This window comes from Melanerpes formicivorus, unplaced genomic scaffold (assembly GCF_026170545.1).
Source record: "Melanerpes formicivorus ecotype bairdi unplaced genomic scaffold, bMelFor1.0.p_v2 SCAF_1, whole genome shotgun sequence".
NCBI lineage: Eukaryota > Metazoa > Chordata > Aves > Piciformes > Picidae > Melanerpes > Melanerpes formicivorus.
Window position 1 is genome coordinate 7,193,101 of NW_027142353.1, and position 21,912 is coordinate 7,215,012.

A 21,912-nucleotide genomic window follows, 5' to 3' on the forward strand; every position below is an offset into this window, starting at 1 on the left:
AATCCCATTGTAATTCTCTTGAGAGTAACCATTTTCAATGTGCAAATCAGATAATAATAAATCAACCAATATACCATACAGAGACCCTTAAAATAGCAATGTGGATCACATGAAAATAATTTTATTGAAACCAGGACCCAATAAAAGAGCTAAGACCAGAGTAGATTCTGTACTGTACTTTACTTTTAATTAGATAGAACTCCATGTATTAAATTACCCAAGCTACAGAATTTCTCAGTTATGAATCATTTATAGCTTCCTCTGCCTTGGGTCACTGAACATTCACTGTTCATCAAAATATATAGCTGCATTCTTCTGTCACTCCCATAACATATTCTCTCATTAATGCCTTTCTTTTTTTTTAATGATCACATCAGGTCAGAGTCAGTTTTATTTAATTGAGCTTAATGATAAGCAGTGTAGGTACATAATATTTAAGATAAAATAGCAAATGAATAATACAGAGTTCTTTGTAGACACACATTTGCAAATTATCTTTCTTGGAATACTTTTTCAGGAATGCTGAGCACAAAAAAATGAGGTTGAATCCTTGTAACAGATGTGTCCTTGGCTCCAGCTAGCTATTCACAAAGGAGAAATATATTTTCATTTTAAATGCAGGATATTGGGTTGTTTCTGCTTAAGGCAAATTTAGAGTTTAAGTGTTCACAGGATCCTCTTAAATTGTATTTTGCCTTAGCACTTGCTAGTGGCTGGTTTTCTCAGCAGAAGATGGCAATGAAAATTATTGTCTTCAAAAAATATGTAGTATGGAGATACAATATCAGTTCAGTTCTGGAATGAATTTGTGTATCCAGTGTTTCTCAGTCCATTCATAAGCATATGTGTTTATTCTTTCAGATGACACCCATAGAGCAGACAGACATTTAGAGTTTCATGCTGCTAAAAATAATTGCATCCTATTGTATTGAGTAGACTTTAGATACATGAGTCTCCTCTGCTGTGGTGCAGGTCCTTCATACACATTGAAAAATTATTTTAAAGGTTGCATATCCATTAACAGAGTTTTCATATTAGGGGAATCCTGATATTGAATAAAACTTATGCAATATGCTGTTCAGTCTATTGCTTGTGAACATAGAGAATTTTACTGTAACCCCCCTTCCCCCCAAAACCAAACAAACCAACCCCTACAAACAAAAATCCCCATCCAAACAAAAAAGACTGCATGTTCTATGCATTTTCAATAAGTACTCAGACATTCAAAAAGCTAAATAGGGTAAGGAGTATGGTAGTTTTTCTCCAAACACCATATTTTAAGATACTCTGTAATTTGTCAGCAGCAACTGGTCTATTTGGATGAAATTTACTCTTTGTAGTCCACTGGCATTTTGGAAGTTGCACATAATTTTCTTGGAGGCTCAGGAAACTGAATGCATGTTTGTAAATAGTAATGCAGTGATTAATCTCCTCTAGCACATGACGTGATATTAAACGATCAAAAAAATCAAAAGTTCAATAGACTAGCTGACGGACTGACTCTAGCCTCTAACTTCAATCACGTTTGTGTGATGCAGAAACCAGTGCTCAGATAGATAATTGCATATGGTGATCAGTTTTTGATGAAGTACAGAACAGTCATAGAAATGAAAAAGCACAATACTATTGCCAGTGCCACAAATAATTTACAGGTTTGTGTGACTATCCTCATATTCAGACCCAAATCTTCAAATTAATTTGCTTTAGAAGATAAGGTATGAAGTGTCTGCCTTGAATTTAATCATAGCAGAAGGAATGAGAAGAACACTTAATGTCACAAAATCTGGGAGGCTGTACCTACAAATAAGATAACTTGACATTTAAGATCAAATGGCAGGCTAAATACTTATGCTGGTATACCAATTATAATATTTAACAGTTGTAAAACCATTTTCCACTGTGTTTGTGTCAGGAACTATGGAATTTTAAAATTGTTTATCTTCCTTTTTTTCAGTCATCATAAATAAAATTAATACCCATGATCTATAAAATAAATACATGTTACATCATCTGACAGAAAAGTATACATTTATAGAGTTATTTATTTATTTTAAATATAGAATGAGGAAATATAGCTTTTTTTTTTTTTCTTTCAAGTGGATTATTTTGACTTCTTAAATAGTATCCTGAAAGCATTATAAAATCTAGAAAATATGTGTATTCAATTTGTCATCCACCAACTCTCTCTGTTTTCCTGTTGGAGTTCTGGCTTTCATTATTTTACACTAATAAAGGACTTCAGGACTCCATTCGGAAGTGGTTATATTCCTTTTCTCCATTTATTTTGGTGAAATTGTGATTCTGATCTTGTTCCTCCCAATAGAGTTAGGATCTTTGCTGTCATTTCCAGCAAAACCTTAGTCGTAGCCAGTTTATACCCACTTATTCATGTTTTGCCATTATACCTTTACCTTTGATATGCCCTAATAGAAAAAGTATGGCATCTCTAAATCCAAATTCACCACTTTTCTACTTTTATCTCATCCTCAATGTGAACCATTTTGCAAATTAACAACTGCTTATTTGCAAGATAGGCACTGTGCCAGAGATTCACACAAAATTCACACAATGTCAAACCTCCTACTTTAGTTTTATCTTGGACAGCATCATACAAAACCCGGCACTGAAGTGAGAAGGCCAGAAAAAGAAGAGCATTTGTCCATTTGTGGTGGACCTGGAGTTCCCATAATCTTGTGATGTAATTTCTGGTTACTAGGTATAATTCTACTATCTTCAGTCTCTATTAAGGAACAGTATCTCCTATGATTATCTGTGGAGTATTTAATTCATATCTTTTCTTGTATCAAAGTAATTACCAAATTGGTTTAAAATCCTTTACAGATACTCTATTAATAAATTTGTCATCTGTGACCAGTTCTGAATGTATCAGAAGGGCCAAAAATGTTTACTTTCTCTCCAAAAAGATCAGAGATAAGGTTAGATTCTGAAGTATAGCATCTGTTTGTATGACTGCCACTATGTGTTTCATAGTTTCATAGTTTCATTCAGGGTTGGAAGGGACCACAAGGATCATCTACTTCCAACCCCCCTGCCATGGGCAGGGACACCCCACACTAGATCAGCCTGGACAGAGCCTCATCCAGCCTGGGCTTAAACACTTCCAGGGACGGGGCCTCGACCACCCCCCTGGACAACACATTCCAGGGTTTCACCACTCTCATGGTGAAGAACCTCCTCCTCACATCCAGCCTGAATCTCCCCACCTCCAGCTTCATTCCATTCCCCCTAGTCCTATCACTACCTGAGATCCTGAGAAGTCCTTCCCCAGTCTTCCTGTAGGCCCCCTTCAGATACTGGAAGGCCACAATTAGGTCACCTCGGAGCCTTCTCTTCTGCAGACTGAACAGCCCCAACTCCTTCAGTCCCTCCTCATAGGAGAGGTGCTCCAGCCCTCTGATCATCCTTGTGGCCCTTCTCTGGACACGTTCCAGCACCTCCACATCCCTCTTGTAATAGGGGCTCCAGAACTGGACACAGTACTCCAGGTGGGGTCTCACCAGGGCTGAGTAGAGGGGGAGGATCACCTCCCTTGACCTGCTGGCCACACTTCTCCTGATGCAGCCCAGGATCTGATTGGCTTTGCAGGCTGCAAGTGCACATTGAGAGCTCCTGTTGAGCTTCTCCTCCACCAGCACCCCCAAGTCTCTCTCCTCAGGGCTGCTTTCCAGCCAGTTACTGCCCAGCCTGGATTTGTGCCTGGGATTGCCTCGACCCAGATGCAGGACCCTGCACTTGCTCTTAATGAACTTCATGAGGTTGGCTTGTGCCCACCTCTCCAGCCTGTCAAGGTCCCTCTGGATGGCCTCCCTTCCCTCCAGCATGTCTGCTGCACCACACAGCTTGGTGTCATCAGCAAACTTGTTGAGGGTGCACTCAATGCCACTGTCCATGTCCCCCACAAAGATGTTGAACAAGACAGGTCCCAGGACTGATCCCTGAGGGACTCCGCTTGTCACTGGCCTCCACTGGGACATGGAGCCATTGACAGCCACTCTTTGCGTGCGGCCATCAAGCCAGTTCCTTATCCATCTAGTGGTCCACCCATCAAACCCATGTGTCACCAATTTGGACACCAGGATAAGTTTTGCTATTACTTTGACTGCTTTGAGTATCCTTGATTCACAAACATCTCTCGATCCTTTTCTTCAAGTCTTTCTAAGTTCTGGCATTTCTGCAGTGTGAGAGAGAATCTATTATTAGAAATCCACATGGCCTCCCATTTTGACATCTGTATGTTTTATAAATAGGAAAAATAATACACCGATTATCTGCTCTTTTTATTTTCCCTCCTTTGTACTACTTACCACATTGTATGTGTTTATTAAGTCATTTCATATTTGATAAAAATTATCTCAGTCTTTTTCAGAATTTCATTTAATGAATTTTTTTCCACAGGCACAGTTACTATCATGACTAGATAGTTACTATGTTTGCAACTTTATCCATATAAAATCATAGAATCAGTCAGGGTTGGAAGGGACCACAAGGATCATCTACTTCCAACCTCCCTGCCATGAGCAGGGACACCTCACACTAGATCAGGCTGGCCAGAGCCTCATCCAGGCTGGTCTTAAACACCTCCAGGGACAGGGCCCCAATCACCTCCCTGGGCAACTCATTCCAGGGCTTCACCACTCTCACAGTGAAGAACCTCCTCCTCACGTCCAGTCTGAATCTCCCCACCTCCAGCTTCATTCCATTCCCCCTAGTCCTATCACTACCTGATATCCTAAGAAGTCCCTTCCCAGCCTTCTTGTAGGCCCCCTTTAGAGACTGGAAGATACTGAAAATAGTGACACACTTAACACAATATTTGTAGTGAAGAGACACCCATAGTTTAAACAATACATGATAATATTCTATAATCATAATATTCCTTGTTCTATTCCTCACAGCTTCTAATGTTGTTGCTGACTTTTTAATTCTTATAACACATAAAATCCATTAAAACCATTGATTAAACTGAATCTTTAAACTTAAATTTTTTAGTTTGTTTCTTTCCTGAGACAATAGAGCTACTTAATAAACCAGAGTTGTCAAGTTTAAATTGTTTTTGCTAATATGCCTTGTTTAGCATGTGAACTTCCCAGATCTTTATTTTTTTTAAAATCAGAATATGTATCCTTTTGTTCTCCTTGATTTTACAGTTCTATAGGTATAAACAGCTAACTGAAGGTTATAGATAGTAACAGAGACAGGACTTACATTCCTCAGAGGGCACCTTTAGAGGTAGGGTGTTCTGTTTTGGTTTGGTTTTTAATGATTCAAGATATCTTTCCTGTGTTAGACATATAGGGCTCACAAAATGCTTGCTTCTTTCATGTGATTATGAAGGGTGTCAGTCACTGGTTCAGGTGAATGTCAAGTCAGACTTCAAATAACACAAATACTTGTTAACATCTCCTTCTTTCTGTCTTTCAAAACAACATCACTTTGTTGATGTCTCTATGTCCAAGTCATTTGCCATCAACATTCATTTCTCTATTCCTCTGCCAATATATCTATATTTTGTTTTCTCAAGTCTGGTGCTGTGGGCTCAGTACTGGCTCTACATTTTCAGTGAGTACAGACTTCCCCAGCCTATGCCATAGGTCATATCTTTCTGTAGTGAATAAACTCTTAAGATTGTAATATCACATAACACTGGCATGAATTTCCGTGGAATCAAAATATCTACAGGCTGCTATTATATTTTCAGGAATATAAACAAAAAAGTGGATTTAAAACTTTTCAGGAAATCAAGTTTTCTCCTATTTTTGTGTCACAACAAAGCTGCTTTTAGTTGGCTGTTTTGGAAAATTTTATATATGTCCTCAAGAATCTGCACAAGATTTTGCATCCATGTTTCCAGGAACTATTTAATATTTCTTAATATCCTGTTTCTGAGGCAGGTTTCTGCCCATCTAAATGAATATCCTTAGAAGGTAATGTGATCCCTTGCAAACTGACATTTGTTTTGCTCAAGTTTAAACCATTAGCCCTTAAAAAGCTTTAGAAGCCTTTTTCCTCCTGCCAGATGTTCTTCCGATGTTTTATGGAAACAAATGAAGTCATCTAAACATGTGAGGATGTCTTACATTCTCAAAATGTGGCTTAGATCATTTAATGCCTTCTGAAATTCACTTGCAGTTTGAAAGGCATTCTAAAAGGCTGAAATAACTGACAAGGTGTCATAAATGTGTTTTCTTCATCCTAATCTTCACCATCTCCATGCACTGATATTTTTCTGGGTTTGTGCTTCTTTTTCTTGTGCTTTTATTTTTCTTACTTTTCTTTCCTATTTCAATGGTATCAAAATTCTCAATCAAAACCAGTAAAATGTTTTGCTCTTGACATGACATGCAACATGGAAGACGGCCTGCAACTATCCTGGTATCTATGAATTCTGGAGTTTTAGGGCAGCACTTAAGATAGGTTGGCTTCTTTATATTTACAACAGGATATTTTCAAGACAATGAGAACTAGCTAATTAAAACATTCTTCAGCATATAGTTTAATATTCCTTCAGTACTATCTGATATATAAAAGAAAAAACAAATATTAGAATTCCACAGCTTGAGTGCAAGTACAGGTAGTGATGCGTGATGCAGATATTGACATAAAACTTAACCTTATATATATAATTTTTTATATCTTCTTATATGACTTATCTTATTTGAGATAATTGAAAGTAATATAACCTCATGAACATGTCTTTAGTTATCACTGAAGTGTAGGATCTTTGATTAACATTTAGGAAGAGTGTCCGGAGAAGGGCAACAAGGCTGGTGAGAGACCTTGAACACAAGCCCTATGAGGAGAGGCTGAGGGAGCTGGGATTGTTTAGCCTGGAGAATAGGAGGCTCAGGCGTGACATCATTGCTCACAACTACCTGAAAGGTGGTTGTAGGCGAGAAGGGGTTGGTCTCTTCTCCCAGGCAACCAGCACCAGAACAAGGGGACACAGTCTCAAGCTGCGCCACGGGAGGTTTAGACTTGAGGTGAGGAGAAAGTTCTTCACCGAGCGAGTCGTTCGTCATTGGAACAGGCTGCCCAGGGAGGTGGTTGGGTCACTGTCCCTGGAAGCATTCAAGAGGGGGATTGGATGTGGCACTTGGTGCCGTGGTCTAGTCATGGGGTCTGTGTTGATAGGTTGGACCTGATGACCCTTGAGGTCTCTTCCAACCTTAGTTATACTGTGATACTGTGATACTGTGAAAAGTATTTACCATGATCAGTGAAGGATTCTTGTGGTAAAATCAAGTGCTAACAAAATCTGTTGCAGTTAAATGTATTTCCACAGAGTGATGTGAGTCTTCTGGAAAGATAAATCAGCATAGCTTCACTGAAGTCAAATATTTGTTCACTGACTCCAGTAGAACAATACCAGTTTAAACCAACCGATACCCTGTATTGTTGTTCATATAACAGAAATCAATTGTAATGCATGCTAAAACTGTTACAGGTGATTGCCAAATAAAGGATGGATGCACACAAACAAAAACACATGATCATATAATAGGCATCACATACTAAGCTCATGCTGCCTTATAAAAACTGATTCTTAAAAATGTGGTTTCGGGGGCATGTTAGCTATCTGTATTGCTTCTAAACTGAAGCACTTTTAAAATATGTGAAGCACCTGAATAATTTTCAGGCAGTCTTACTCTGTGCTAGGTTAGGAACTGGCTAGAGGGCTGAGCCCAGAGAGTGGTGGTGAATGGTGACACATCCACCTGGCAGCCAGGCACTAGTGGTGTCCTCCAGGGATCAGTGCTGGGCCCCATCCTGTTCAATATATTTATTGATGACCTGGATGAGGGTATTGAGCCCATCAACAGTAAATTTGCAGATGAGACCAAGCTGGGGGCAGGTGTTGATCTGTTAAAGGGTTGGAAGAGCTCTGCAGAGGGACCTTGACAGGCTGGACAGATGGGCACAATCCACGGGCATGAGATTTAACACATCTAAGTGCCAGGTTCTACACATTAGCCACAACAACTCCATGCAGTGCTACAAGCTGGAGTCAGAGTGGCTGGAGAGCGGCCAGGCAGAAAGGGTCCTGGGCCAGCAGTGTGGCCAGGTGGCCAAGAAGGCCAATGGCACCCTGGTCTGCATCAAGAATAGTGTGGCCAGCAGGAGCAGGGAAGTCATTCTACCCCGTGTACTCAGCACTGGTTAGGCCACACCCTTGAGTACTGGGTCCAGTTCAGGGCCCCTCAGTTTAGGAAAGATGTTGAGCTGCTGGAACATGTCCAGAGAAGGGCAACAAAGTTGGTGAAGGGTTTGGAGCACAAGTCCTATGAGGAGAGCCTGAGGAAGCTGGGGTTGCTTAGCCTGGAGAAGAGGAGGCTCAGGGGAGACCGTATGGCTGTCTACAACTCCCTGACAGGAGGTTCTAGCGAGGTGGGGGTTGGTCTCTTCTCCTGGATGGCCAGCACCAGAACAAGAGGACACAGTCTCAAGCTGCACCAGGGGAGGTTTAGGCTGGATGTTCGGAAGAAGTTCTCATAGAAAGAGTGATTGGCCATTGGAAAGGGCTGCCCAGGGAGGTGGTGGATTCACCATCACTGGAGGTGTTTAGCAAGAGACTGGATGGGGCACTTGGTGCCATGGTTTAGTTGATTGGATAGTGTTGGGTGATAGGTTGGACTCAGTGATCTCAAAGGTCTTTTCCAACCTGGTTAATTCTCTTCTCTTCTCTTCTCTTCTCTTCTCTTCTCTTCTCTTCTCTTCTCTTCTCTTCTCTTCTCTTCTCTTCTCTTCTCTCTCTCTTCTCTTCTCTTCTCTTCTCTTCTCTTCTCTTCTCTTCTCTTCTCTTCTCTTCTCTTCTCTTCTCTTCTCTTCTCTTCTCTTCTCTTCTCTTCTCTTCTCTTCTCTTCTCTTCTCTTCTCTTCTCTTCTCTTCTCTTCTCTTCTCTTCTTCTCTTCTCTTCTCTTCTCTTCTCTCCTATCCTATCCTATCCTATCCTATTCTATTCTATTCTATTCTATTCTATTCTATTCTATTCTATTCTATTCTATTCTCTCCCAGATGGCTTAAATCAGGGCATGTTGGTCTGCTTATCAATGGTATTGAAAGTATAAAGTCTTTTACTGTCAGAAGACCAGGAGATATCATTTAAGTTCACAATCAAAAATTTTTGTATCATAAAATATTATGTTATTTAAAATTTTCTTCACTTTCACGCAGGCTATTATTTAAAACACTCAAAGAGTAGTCACTGCTGTTTGGTATGATTTATAAGAGAGGTGGTAATAAAATGCAGTAATATGACTTTTTTATATCATTGAATCACAGAATCACAGAATGATAGATTGGAAAGGACCTCTGAAGATTCTTGAGTCCAATCCTACTGCCAGAGCAGGATCACTTGAAGCAGATGACATGGAAACATGTGCAGGTGAGCCTTGAAAGTCTCCAGAGATGGAGACTCAACCACCTCTTGGAGCAGCTTGTTTGAGTGGTCTGTCACCCTCAAAGTAAAGAAGTTCTTTCCTATGTTTGGATGGAAATTCCTATGTTCAAGTTTATGTCCATTGTCTCTTGTCCTGCCACTGGGGAAGACTGAGAAGAGTCTGGCCCCCATCTTCCTGACACTCATTCCTTAGACATCTCTAAGGATTAATAAGATTCCACCTCAGTCTCCTCTTCTCCAAACTAAACAGACCCAGCTCTCTCAGCTTTTCCTCATATGGTAAATGTTCCAATCTCCTAATCTCCTTAGTGGTGCTGCACTGGACTCTCTCAAGCAGTTCTTTGTCCTTCTTCTGATGAGGTATCCAGAATTTGACACAGTATTCTGGGTGAGGCCTCACCACAGCAGAGTAGAGAGGGAAGCAAACCTTCTTTGTGTAAGGTTATCTTTTAGCCACACTCTTCGTAATATGTTTAAGGGACACCATTTGGCTTCTTGGCCAGGAAGGTACATTGGCAGATCATGCTCATCCTGTTGTCTAGCAGGACTCTAAGGTCCTTTTCCTCAGGGCTGCTCTCCAAGAGCTTGGCACCCGATCTGTACTGATGTGTGGGAAGGTTCTTCCCCAGATGCAGTACTTTACACTTGCTCTTATTAAATTTCATTAGATTTCTGCTCACTTATATAGTATATATATAGTATGAATCTGGCCTGTGTGTTCTAAATTCTGAATTGTGAGGTAGTGCTTCAAAAACTGACACCATCTTCTTTACATTTACAAACAAGAAAACTAGATATAAGTTTTGTGCCATGATGTTGTCTATTACATTAAATATTATTCCTCAGGCTTTAATGAGTATTTTCAGACAAAAATGAGTATCTCTCAAAAGTTACTTTGTCAGCCCTGCAATATTACATATGCAGAGAATCACACTTTCCAGATGATGTCATGATGACTTCATAAATTGTGTCTTTTGCATCCTTGCTTTAACAAATTACTTGCATATGGCTCTTGTCTTTTTAGGAAACATGCTGTTCCAAATAAATTATTTATCACCAATGCTATATAGCATTTCTGAAGTTAATTTTCTCACTTTGTCTGAATAAAGCATCAAGTAAAACTCACCAGAAAATCTGATGATGTAGATACTTGTTTAAATAAAGTCCTTTGACTTTGTACTGAGACAAAAGAGGATTATGAATTATATACATATAACTGTCTCTGCTCTGGTGATAGTAACCTTTGGGAGAGGGACCAAACATACAGCTAGTGACATTTATTTCACAAACCACATTCCCAGAAATATTTGTGTCTATGTCTAGGGTTGCAGAATATGTTCAGACTACTTCAGCTGATCAAGTTACTGATGCTTATCAAATTATCTGTTGTGAACTGAGCCAAGGTAATTAACATGTGTACTTTCACTTTCCATACTCTAACCTATCATGCTCCTTTGCAAGTGAAATGAGACACTTTTTAAGTGATAATAAGCATGATAACCACTTTGAAAGTTGCAAATCATGACTAACTGATCATGTGAGAAATGGTAGCTTTCTAAATTGCAATAAATGTCGTGATTGCAATCATGTAAATAAACTTTTTAAGTAATAAGATAGGAGTTAAGATTAAGAAGTTAGTCATAAATGAAAGTAGCAAATACTTTATTTCTAAATGGTAAGGTAGGACAGACAATTACAAGCATCTGGCATTAGCTTAGCAAATGGCTGTGTCAGTTTATCTGGAGTAATTGTAAATGCAAAGGTAAGCTAGTCAGACAGTAATGACGGAGAGCTGCATTGACTGCCACTGCTAGTTTTTAGTCTATAAAAACAGGTAGGAAAAACAGTTATGCTGAGCAGTAGCTATTCACCATGTCTGTTTAAGAAAACATCTTACTTTCAGGCTTTGTGATTTCATTTGCCATATACTTTAAAAACCAATAAAGATAAGTCATATTTATAGTTAGGACAGAATTGTTTTGCTTGTAACAACATTAAAGTAGTCAGGGACCATAAGAATCATCTTGTGAACATAATGATTACATTAAGAACATCAGAAATGTCTCAAGAAACATAAGATTATTGTGAACGACCAGTCTGATGTCTCACCTCTGCCCACTGAGATAGCAATTATCTGGGGGGGGGGGTGGGGTGTGTGTGTGGATGGCTAAGAGAGGCAGATCCTTGTAAGCCCACTGGGAGGCATCTTCAAGTCACATATGCATTGTAATGTGAAAAGGGTGTGGGACAGGTGGAGTTATGATGAATGAATCACAGAATCACAAAATCACCAAGGTTGGAAGAAAAAGTATATGTCATCTTAGCGGGGGTATGTGACTTGGGGAATGTCACCCAGGATGTCACAAGCTAGAAGAATGTCAGCCAGAGGGACAGCAGAACATCATCTTCAGCAGCTCAGGAATGTCTCCCCAGTCCCTCCAAAGAAGGACCCCTGGGGAAATAACTCTTTCAATATCTCCCACACTCTTTTTCCATTTTCTCTCTCCCTCTCCCTTTTCTTTTCCTTCTTCCTCTGTTTTGTTTGTAAGTAATAAATAGTCTCATTTTCATATATGACCTCATTTGTGTCTTAATTTCATTCATGGGAATGTTCAAAAGGACCATGTCTCCTTTCCCATTTCCAGATTGAGATGGGCATGCTTATAAATTCCCAGGCCTGGAGATAGCACCACTAGAAGATTTATTAGAATGCAGACTTTGAGGGCAGCAAATTTCTTCTAGTACATCACGACTGGTATGCAAAGGGACCTTTGTGTATTCTCTGAATGTCAAGATTCACCTGAGGATGAGTGAAAGACACTCACTGCAGAGCACACTGTATCACATCCGGATAGGTAAGTCTCTAGATGTTGCTACTCCTTTGTTTCATTGAAGGGCAGATACTTTCTTTTAACACCTAAAAGAAACATAGGGTTTTACTCATTTGGTTACATTTGGATACAGGCTTCAGTCTCCAATTTAGAGGGGCATGGGTCTCATTGAAGGTCCTGCATTATATCTGCAATAGCGGTGCAAAAGTCTTGGTTACCAAGACCTTTGTCAGTGGAATGGAATGTGTTGTGTGTGAGCAAATGAATTCAGCCCATAATGTTATTTCCTACCTGAAATTAGAGAAAGAAAACAGTATTTTCTCTTATCATACTCTAGGAAGATGGTTCGGGTTCTAACTGTAGCTACATGACTATATGTGCCTCTGTAGTTAGGGTGTCTAGCTAGCTCCCACTGTGGTCAAAATGGAAATCTAATTAAGGGAGCAAATAGAGTCTGGAGAAATATTCAGCTCACTCTTACACAGAGACCTACATTTCATCAAGTGAAAACCTGTTTGGATCATCTACTGCTTTAGCTAGGTCTCTGCTGAGTTGGTATTTGTACACAGATATCTAATACATGCCTTCAGTCTGTCATTTAGACCTACTTACACTGCTCTAGACTTCAGTGCATAGAAAGTGATGTAGACAGAAACAAATAGAAAGAGGAGGGGGTTTGAGTTAAAGCATTATTACACTACAGCCTATTTGCTTCTATAATTAATAAAGCAATATTTCAAGAGTTTTGATTCAAGAGAAAATTTGAATGGAACTTTGTATTGTTACTTTTAGAATAGTGCAACATGCTGGACAAATGTGATATGCTTTTAGGGTTTGTTTCTCCCAGTCCTTGTCAAAAATATTCCCTTTACTGGCAGATTTGTTCTAAATGTGAAACAGAAACTTCTGAGAGGGTAAAGTTAATCATCAAACAGAAGTGAGTCTCAGCCTTAAAAGGCATCTCAGAACTCTGGTGATACTACTCCTCAAACAATCAACCAACCAAAATCTCTGCTGTGTTATATAATAAATGTGAAAAAATATAGTATAGGATCAGCACATATAGTTTGATGGATTAAGTTCTTAATATTTGCAAAAGAAAACACAGCAGCACATTGTTTTAATATCTATATTAACTTGATTTTAATCCCTAGGATTATATTTTTTGTTTAAAAAAAAAAAAAAAAAAGGGGGGGGTTTTAAAAAAATCTATTTTTTTTCTATCATATCTGTTCATTCTTGTATGTATTATTTTATTGCAACCCTGTAATAGTGTCTTTCTGTTTTGAACTGGGATTTAGTGAAAAACATAATCAAAATATAGGTGTGTAAATTTATGATTTTTTTAAGTAAATACCATTCACATACAAGTCAATAATTTTAAACCATATTTATATCTGTAAATGCATGGATTCAAAATACAGGGTAATACTACATATCCCTCTATTAGAGACAGGATTATAGTTTAAATCCTCCATACAGTGAAAGCTTAATGTGCTGAATAAATTCCTTTACTTAAAATAGCAGCAAATCAAAACCACACAATGTTTTTTCCTGGTAGCCTAAATTTATGTGTTAAACTTTTTTAGGAGCGACAGCATAACAGGAGGGAAAGGGAACCCCCTAGTGCACGAAGTGAGAATTAAACATGGAGATTACCTGAAGGTATATCCATCAAAACTATGCGAGACAGTATTCAAGCTAGACTTTATAAAGAAAGCAAATCGTGCATATATGTTTCTTACTTAAAACAAATTTTGTTTTTGGCACAAGCTTACAACATCAAGAGCAGACACATTAATGTTAACAGATGCTATCTGTTCTTCTGAACTAACTACATATATGTATTTGAGTTTTACTATCTATTAGAAATTCTTATACCTCTTACAATAACTAGTTATTGGTTCCTTTTATAACGCTAAAGTTATAAAAGTGATGTGGAACATTATATTCTTTGTTGTCATGAAAATATTTAAAATTAGTCAGATCTAGAAACTGACTGTTGTATTATTTTGCTGTATGTTGATACTATTCTACAGAAAATTCAGGGAATTTCAAATGCAGCATGAAAGCTTTAGTTGTAAATTCCTGCTAATGAACATTTCTGTATCTTTCTCACATGTTCACTCTAATATGTTCCTATTTAGAATATTTCCTTCATTACTCATGCTCTTTTATCCCTTTAGTCACAGTTTTCTGCTTTTCTCTAGTCTTTCTTCTTACTGAGATATAGTACAGAATCACAGAAGTATTGAGGCTGGAATAGACCTCTGAGCTCATCAACTCCAGTCTATGACACAACACTATTGCATTGACCAGACCATTTCACTAAGCGCCACATCCAGTCTTTCCTTAAACACTGCTAGGAATAGCTATTCTACTACTTTCCTGACCAGTCTATTCCAGTGCCTAATTCCCATGAGGTAGTGCTTCCTAACATCCTGTCCTGGTTTGAGGCCAGACAGATCCTCTCTTGCCTCCAAGAGGGGCAAAAGAATGACACTCACACAAATGGATTGCAGAAGTGATGGACAGTTTAAACAGGAAAGCAATTAGTATTTTACAGAAGCTACAAGCATAATGACAAAAGAAACCCAAAGCATACAGAGTCCCCTATATATAGCACACCCAAAGCCTCCCAACACTTCCCTTTTCCCCACCTGAGGGTATATCCAAGAGCCCCCAGGGCTCTTTATTACCCCCTCCAATGCTAGGCTAGTCTCAGCTGGCCAGGTCTGACACTGCCCCTCCCTCTTCTTCTCCTGGCATTAGTCCTAGCTAGGTCTAAGAGGCCTTGAGATATGGCCCCAGCATTACCCGATAGGGAGCATCTCCCATGAGGCAAAGAGGGAAGAGGAAGAGAGAGACTTTACAGATGGATTTATAGGGTGCAGGATATTATGGGTATGAAATACGCATCCTCCTGTGTCCACCTACTGAGCTGAACCCTTGGGACACAGGAGGTGTAGCTTGCATGGCAGTAACAAAAGGCATCCAGCGTAAACTGCCACACATCCAACCTAAACCTCCCTTGGCATAGCTTCAGGCCATACCCTCTTGTCCTGTCACTAGTTGCCTGGGAGAAGAGCCTGACCCCCACCTTACCACAACTTCTCTTCAGGTAATTGTAGAGTGTCAGGTACAGGGGCAGAATTACATCCCTGCTCCTGCTGGCCATACTATTCCTGATACAAGCCAAGATGCCATTGATTTCTGTGCCACCTTCAGCTATTAGAGAATTACAGATGTAGCACAAACTTGTAGCTGATGCCTTGCTGGAAACATTATCAAACACATCCTCAAAAATGAGTGGAGATTTCTATTTTGGTAGTGGATATATATTCACTTTGCATCATGGACATCTGTCATATACAATGCCAAGCTCCGACACTGAAGAATTATGCCTCCTTATTAAAACTTCTAAGCTACCTTGCATTATCTTTTCACTCAATTTTTGTGTTAGGATTCCTTTTTACTGACTCTGATGAAGTTATTCCTGCTTCCAAAAGAGTTTATGAGATTCAAATCAACCTCTGTGTTTCTATCAGTTTTATATTTAAACCACTTCCAGATTTAAATCAGTGTATTTCCTAACAAAGCAAAATATTAAAGAAAATACAGTTCTTTGGAGATTTTACTAATGTTATCTTTATGTTTATCAGCTTTTCTTAGATAGGTTCATCTTTAGCTTGCTGCTTTTCCTCTATATGTTGATAGACACTATACTGTATTTCCCTGCCCAAGTTTCTTCAGAGATATGTTTTAATTTTGCCTCTACCTCCCTCAAACTTCTGCCAGTTATCCTTCTCTCTCCTCAAAATTTTCAAATCCCAGGAAGTCTTAGAGCAAATATTGTTGCTGCCACATATTAGTGTTGGGCCAGTTGAGAATCATGCATTTATCTCTTAATACATTCACTGTCCTTTGGCTGCTCCCTGTCAAGGGACATGCTGAAGAGGAGCTGAAATAAATTATTATAATCAGTCATCATTTTGGGAAATAGAACCATGAGGAAGTTTTAGAAATAGGTCTCTTGTCCACTCAGCAATTAGAGAAAAGAACTTCATGCGGCAGAGAGCAGAGGTGAAACATAGAGAAAAAACACTGAGGAGAGGCAGATAGCCAAGAAAACCCAGAAGTGAAGGAGGCCAGCCAAGGACCTGGAGAACTTAGAAGAAATCTTGAGCATCTAGCCAGAAGCCATGAGTTAAGCAATTCTTGTGGGAAAGCTTGAGTGTGGGATCTTACCAGTGATCAGGAGCCCAACAAGAAGGAAAGACAGACAGGTGCAGAACGCTGAACCTCATAAGTCATTCTGTAACCAGAGTCCAAAGAAAATAAAAACCTCATTAGTGCTGGAAAGTTTGACTTTTGCTGTTCTCACTTGACCAAATTAAATACTCCTACCAAAAGTATCAAGCTGTACTGGTCAAATGTATTGCATAACCTCATTCTGTGTCAATTCTCAATTTGTATAAACTTAGAAAACTCCATTAACTCCAGTGAAATTATATTTATATAAGCCAACTGAAATTCTTGCTCTCAAAACGCAGAATTAATTTATTTGCTTTATTTCCTGTGAAATGAATGGTCATGGGGTAGCCAACAGAATAAAGAATGTCATAAGACTTCACTACTGGAAACATATTATGAAGAAATGTTGCATTTTTAGCATATGTGAACAATCAGTCACAAGATGCTTGGTTAAAGTGCACTATGGATTACTGAAGCTGGTAAGTATGTAAATTAATGGCCCTGACAGTGGTGAAACACATGCAACACTGAAATGTTTTAGATCCTACTGGTATGTATTTTCAAACAACTAATGTTTAACAACCAGAAAGGGTGGTATTAATACCACGCAACTTCAGGGATTTAATTATTTTGTCTTTGCATAGGTGTTTAAGGCCATTTAGGACTCCTTTGTGAATCAACCTGATGTAAAGCTATCACTTCAGAAAGACCCATATCTCCCAGGGATCCTATGTTATATCTGTCATACAGAAATATCTCATACTACCCCAAACCTATTAAACTGCAGGAGATGCCTGTGCTTAGCTAACTCAATCAGGCCTCAGATGTCTAGATTGTCAATGCCTGCATCTGAGCTAGTGGACTTCCACCTTCAAAGCCAGTAAGGACAAATTGGTGCCTTTATTCTCAACACCAAAGATGAAAGGTAAATGTCCTCTTCAAGATGACTGCAATGAAAAAATGCCAGTTCATTCTCCACTGATGGAAGGAGTCAAAAGTAATAATCTGTGCTGGGTTACACCCATCCTGGGGGAAGGGCTGCGAGAGCCCTGCTTCCCCCAGGGGACAAAAGAAACCTGATCCAGGTGAACAGAGAGGGATTTGGTTTCCCCTTTCCAGGAGGAGGAGTTCCCCAGGTCAAAGGTGGTCTATTCCACTCCCCGTTCCTGTCCAGCAAGCCTATGAAAAGGAAGACCCTGTGGCCATGTGTTCTCTTTGCTTCTGCCTCGCCTGTTCAAGGGGACCAACAGCCACAGCTAGCCTCCTGATTCTTCCATGTGGTCAGGCCTAGTCTTTCCCTACTGCATCCACATTTCTCAAAAGGACTGAAATGCACATACATTGAGGGAAATATAAGACCACCCAAGCTTGGTTTTATATATTTTCCTACTCATCCTTATTTCTTACTCTTGTAAACCCTCCCTGTTACTGCTAGATATATATGTTGTTAAAAAATCTACTTCTCCTACTTCCAAACTGACTCCAGATTATTCTTAGTAGATTTACCTCCTTCTCTTTTCCACTACCTTTTTTTTTTTTTTCTTTCTCTCCTTTTTCCTTATTAGGGAAAAGGGGGGGTGGGAGGGTGGGGGGGTAGTGTGAGGGAGGAATTTTCAGTTTGCTACCATCTGAGCTCTTAAACTCCAGTTAAGACTTAAATGACTACATAATCTTAGATTATAGGTCTGAATTTCATGCGGATATTACCATTCTAGCACCATAGTGTTGCTCCTAGAAGAGCTTATGTCTTCCCCCTTCCCTGATATTTTGTCATGGTAAAGTTTCTGTCACCCATGAAACAACTAGTACCAATACCAGCTACTTCAGGCCCATCTGACCTAAAATAAAGTGCTGTTTTCTCCTCCATCTGTGGAATGATTTACCCTCTGAGATAACTATTACCTTTGCTTTCATGGTGTTAAGAATGCCTTAGGGATTGCATTTGTTTAGTTCCATATAGCATATGTCCTTACAGGAAAATGGTTTTGCTTTGTTTCTCTTTGCAGCTGGACAGTGTATTGATGGTAGTAACCTTCTTTCACAGACAAATGAAACTATTTTTTCATAACAAGTCTTATTCACCTCATTGTTTAGTACATTAGCTTTCTGAGGGACAAACAGAGGGTCACAGCTACTTCTGCTGTTTGCCAGAGAATACATCTGCTGCTATTCTTAATGCCTTTAAATGAACATCTGCAAATGTCTTAAGACTATTTACTGACTATGTCTTCCAATCTCTTAACACACAAAAAATAAATTAACCCCCCCCCAATATTAAAACAAATAAAACCCTTTGGAAACATCAGCTTCATTTCCTCAAGAAGAAAACAAAGAATGAAGCTGAAAGTGATACTTTTCAGTCACTTGTTTGTACAAAAAAAGAAGAGGAAAAAAAAAAAGAAAACAAACAACCAACCAACAAAACCAACCAACCCACCCAAACCAACCAAACAAAAAATCCCCAAACTGTGACAGAATCTTGATATTTAATATATATGTACATATACATGCATAACTATATGCCATAGAATTCAGTGTATAATATCTAGTTCTTGGAGGGCTGTTTAAGGTGTATGTATATAGACAGATTTTTTCATGATAATAATAAAGAAAAATTTTCCACCTCTACTTCATAAAAATTAGTTCACTTCAATTGCACATGCAACAAAAAGAATATCCTACACAGCTGTTTTCTAGAGTTTTACCCATGTACAGATGAAGGAAAAATCAATAGGACTGTTTTCACAAATTAACATAGATTATGATTTTCTAATTTTCCATATTTTTTTTTAACATAGTAAGATATTTAACAAAATTAGGTACAAATTTAAAGATATTTCATTTACCAGTAAATGGAACACTGACATTTGCTTCTGACAAAAAGTACTTGCTGCCAAACTATAAAACACTGAGAGACTCCAAATATTGAGACTGGTGTTGTGCTTTAGATTTGTTATTAAAACTGTATTTATAATACAAGGATATCTTAGCTGTTGCGGAGCAGAGCTTATACAGCATAAAGGCCTTTTCTTCTTCTTCCACCACCCCATCAGTGAGTAGATTGGGAATGCACAAGAATTTGGGAGTGGACACATTTGGGACAGCTGACTCCAACGCACTGAAAGGATATTCCACACCAATTGACATTGTAGTCAGCAATAAAAGCTGGGATAAGATGGAGGAAGTGGGGGATGTTCAGCATGATGGTATTTATCTTTCCAAGTAACTGCTACATGTGTTGAAGCCCTGCCTTACTGGAAATGGGTAAATACTTGCCTGTCAATTCCATATTTTGCTTTGTGTGCAGTGGTTTTGTTTTACTGATTAACCTGTTGCAATCTCAACCTACGAGTTTCTCACTTTTACCCTTCCAACTCTTCCCCTTCCTGCCATGGGGGAGTGAATGAACCACTGTGTGGGCATTAGCTTGCTACTGGGATTCAATCTCAACACCTATGAACACAAAGTATTGTTTATCTATAAACTAGATTCGCTAGTAAAATCTAGTGGTCAAATGATTCAAAATATTTTGAGGCTGATTGTCCATTCACACAGCTACCCAGGACCTACCTAGGACATAGGACTAGTGCAAACAGGAAAAAAAGAAAGGTGGTAGTAGTAGCGGATTCCCTTCTCATGGGAACTGAAGGCCCAATTTGCAGGCCAGATCCCTCCCACAGGGAGGTCTGCTGCTTGCCTCGGGCATGGGTTAAGGACATTTCTTTGAGACTCCCTAGTCTGGTGTGTTCATCATACTATTACCTGCTGCTGGATATGCAGATTGGGAGTAATGAGGCAATGCACCGGAGTACAAAAACAATTTAAAAAGACTTCAGGGCTTTGGGGAGATTGCTTGAGGGCTGGGGAGCACAAGTGGTGTTCTCCTCAATCCCCCTAGTGACAGGAATCAATATCGAAGGAAAGAGAAAAATTGATGTGATTAATACATGGCTTAGAGGTTGATGCCACCAACAGAACTTTGGGGTTGTTGATCATGGGGAAGTTTTCTTGGCACCGGGTCTACTGGCAACAGATGGAGTTCATCTGTCCCATAAAGGGACAGGAATCCTTGCATATGAGTTGGCTGGGCTCATGAACAAGGCTTTAAACCAGTTTTAAAGGGGGATAGGGATGTAACTGGCCTTGCCACTGAGAACTCTTGGTGTAGTAGCCCAACTCTTGTGGACCAGTGTGTTGGCATCTTAGATAACAAGAAGGTCTGTCCCCCCTGCAAGGTTGAAAACTATGTACTCAACTCCCTCCCTGAGATGTTTATACAGCAATGCACGCAGCATAGGCAATAAACAGGAGGAGCTGGAGGCCATTGTGCTACAGGGAAACTGTTATAGCAGCCATCACAGAAACTCTTACAACTGGAGTGCTGCAATCAATGGGTACCAACTTTTCAGAAGGGATAAGCATGGAAAAAGAGATGGTGGAGTGGCCCTCTATGTTAGGGAAACATATGAAACTATGCAAACCAATGAAGTCAATGATAGGGATGAGTCCTTATGGGTAAGAATCAGGAATAAGGCCAGCAAGAATGATATCATGGTGGGAATCTGTTATAGATCACCCAATCAGGATGAAGAAGTAGATGAATTTTTTTCTAAGCAGTTGAGAGAAGTTTCACAATTGCTACCCCTTGTTCTCATGGGAGATTTCAGCTTCACAGATGTCTGCTGGAAATATAATATATCAGGGACAGAACAGTCCTGGAGGTTCCTGGAGTGTGTTCAAGATAACTCCTAACATGTCTGGTGAGGGAAACAACCAGGGAAGATGTCCACCTGAACCTGCATCTTGTGAAGAGGGAAGAACTTTGGAGAAGCTTTGCTAAACCTTAAACTCTCTCCAGTGCAGCACTGAAATTACAAATATCCCACTTTTCATTAATGTTATATTAGCATAATAACAGAGTTCACAGTTCAGAAATTAGGGATCCTAAAACTAATGAAATTATGTAATTAATTCTGAAATGGAAACTGAATGGTTATTTAAATTGCTGTACACTGATATTTCTGTTTGAGTGGAAATATTTTTAAAAAGAGCATGGTTTTGATATTATATTTTATTGACAATGTATTTAGTAGCACCATAAATTGGCTCGTTGGTCTAGGGGTATGATTCTCGCTTAGGGTGCGAGAGGTCCCGGGTTCAAATCCCGGACGAGCCCTTGTTTTCAGGCCTAGCCAGAATGGATTTAGGAAGGGCAGGTCCTGCCTGACCAACCTGATCTCCTTCTATGATCAGGTGACCCGCCTGGTGGATGTGGGGAGGCTGTGGATGTAGGCTACCTGGACCTCAGCAAGGCCTTTGACACCATCCCCCATAGCAAACTCCTGGCCAAGCTGTCAGCCCGTGGCTTGGACGGGAGCACACTGCGATGGGTTAGGAACTGGCTGGAGG

General features: G+C 39.5%; 1 non-coding gene across 1 annotated transcript; it reads left to right on the forward strand.

Moving 5' to 3' along the window:
- The first annotated feature begins 21,607 nt into the window (after positions 1 to 21,607).
- Positions 21,608 to 21,679, forward strand: TRNAP-AGG (transfer RNA proline (anticodon AGG)). Its single transcript has one exon. It is a non-coding gene; the product is annotated as a tRNA-Pro (tRNA).
- Positions 21,680 to 21,912: the final 233 nt, after the last annotated feature.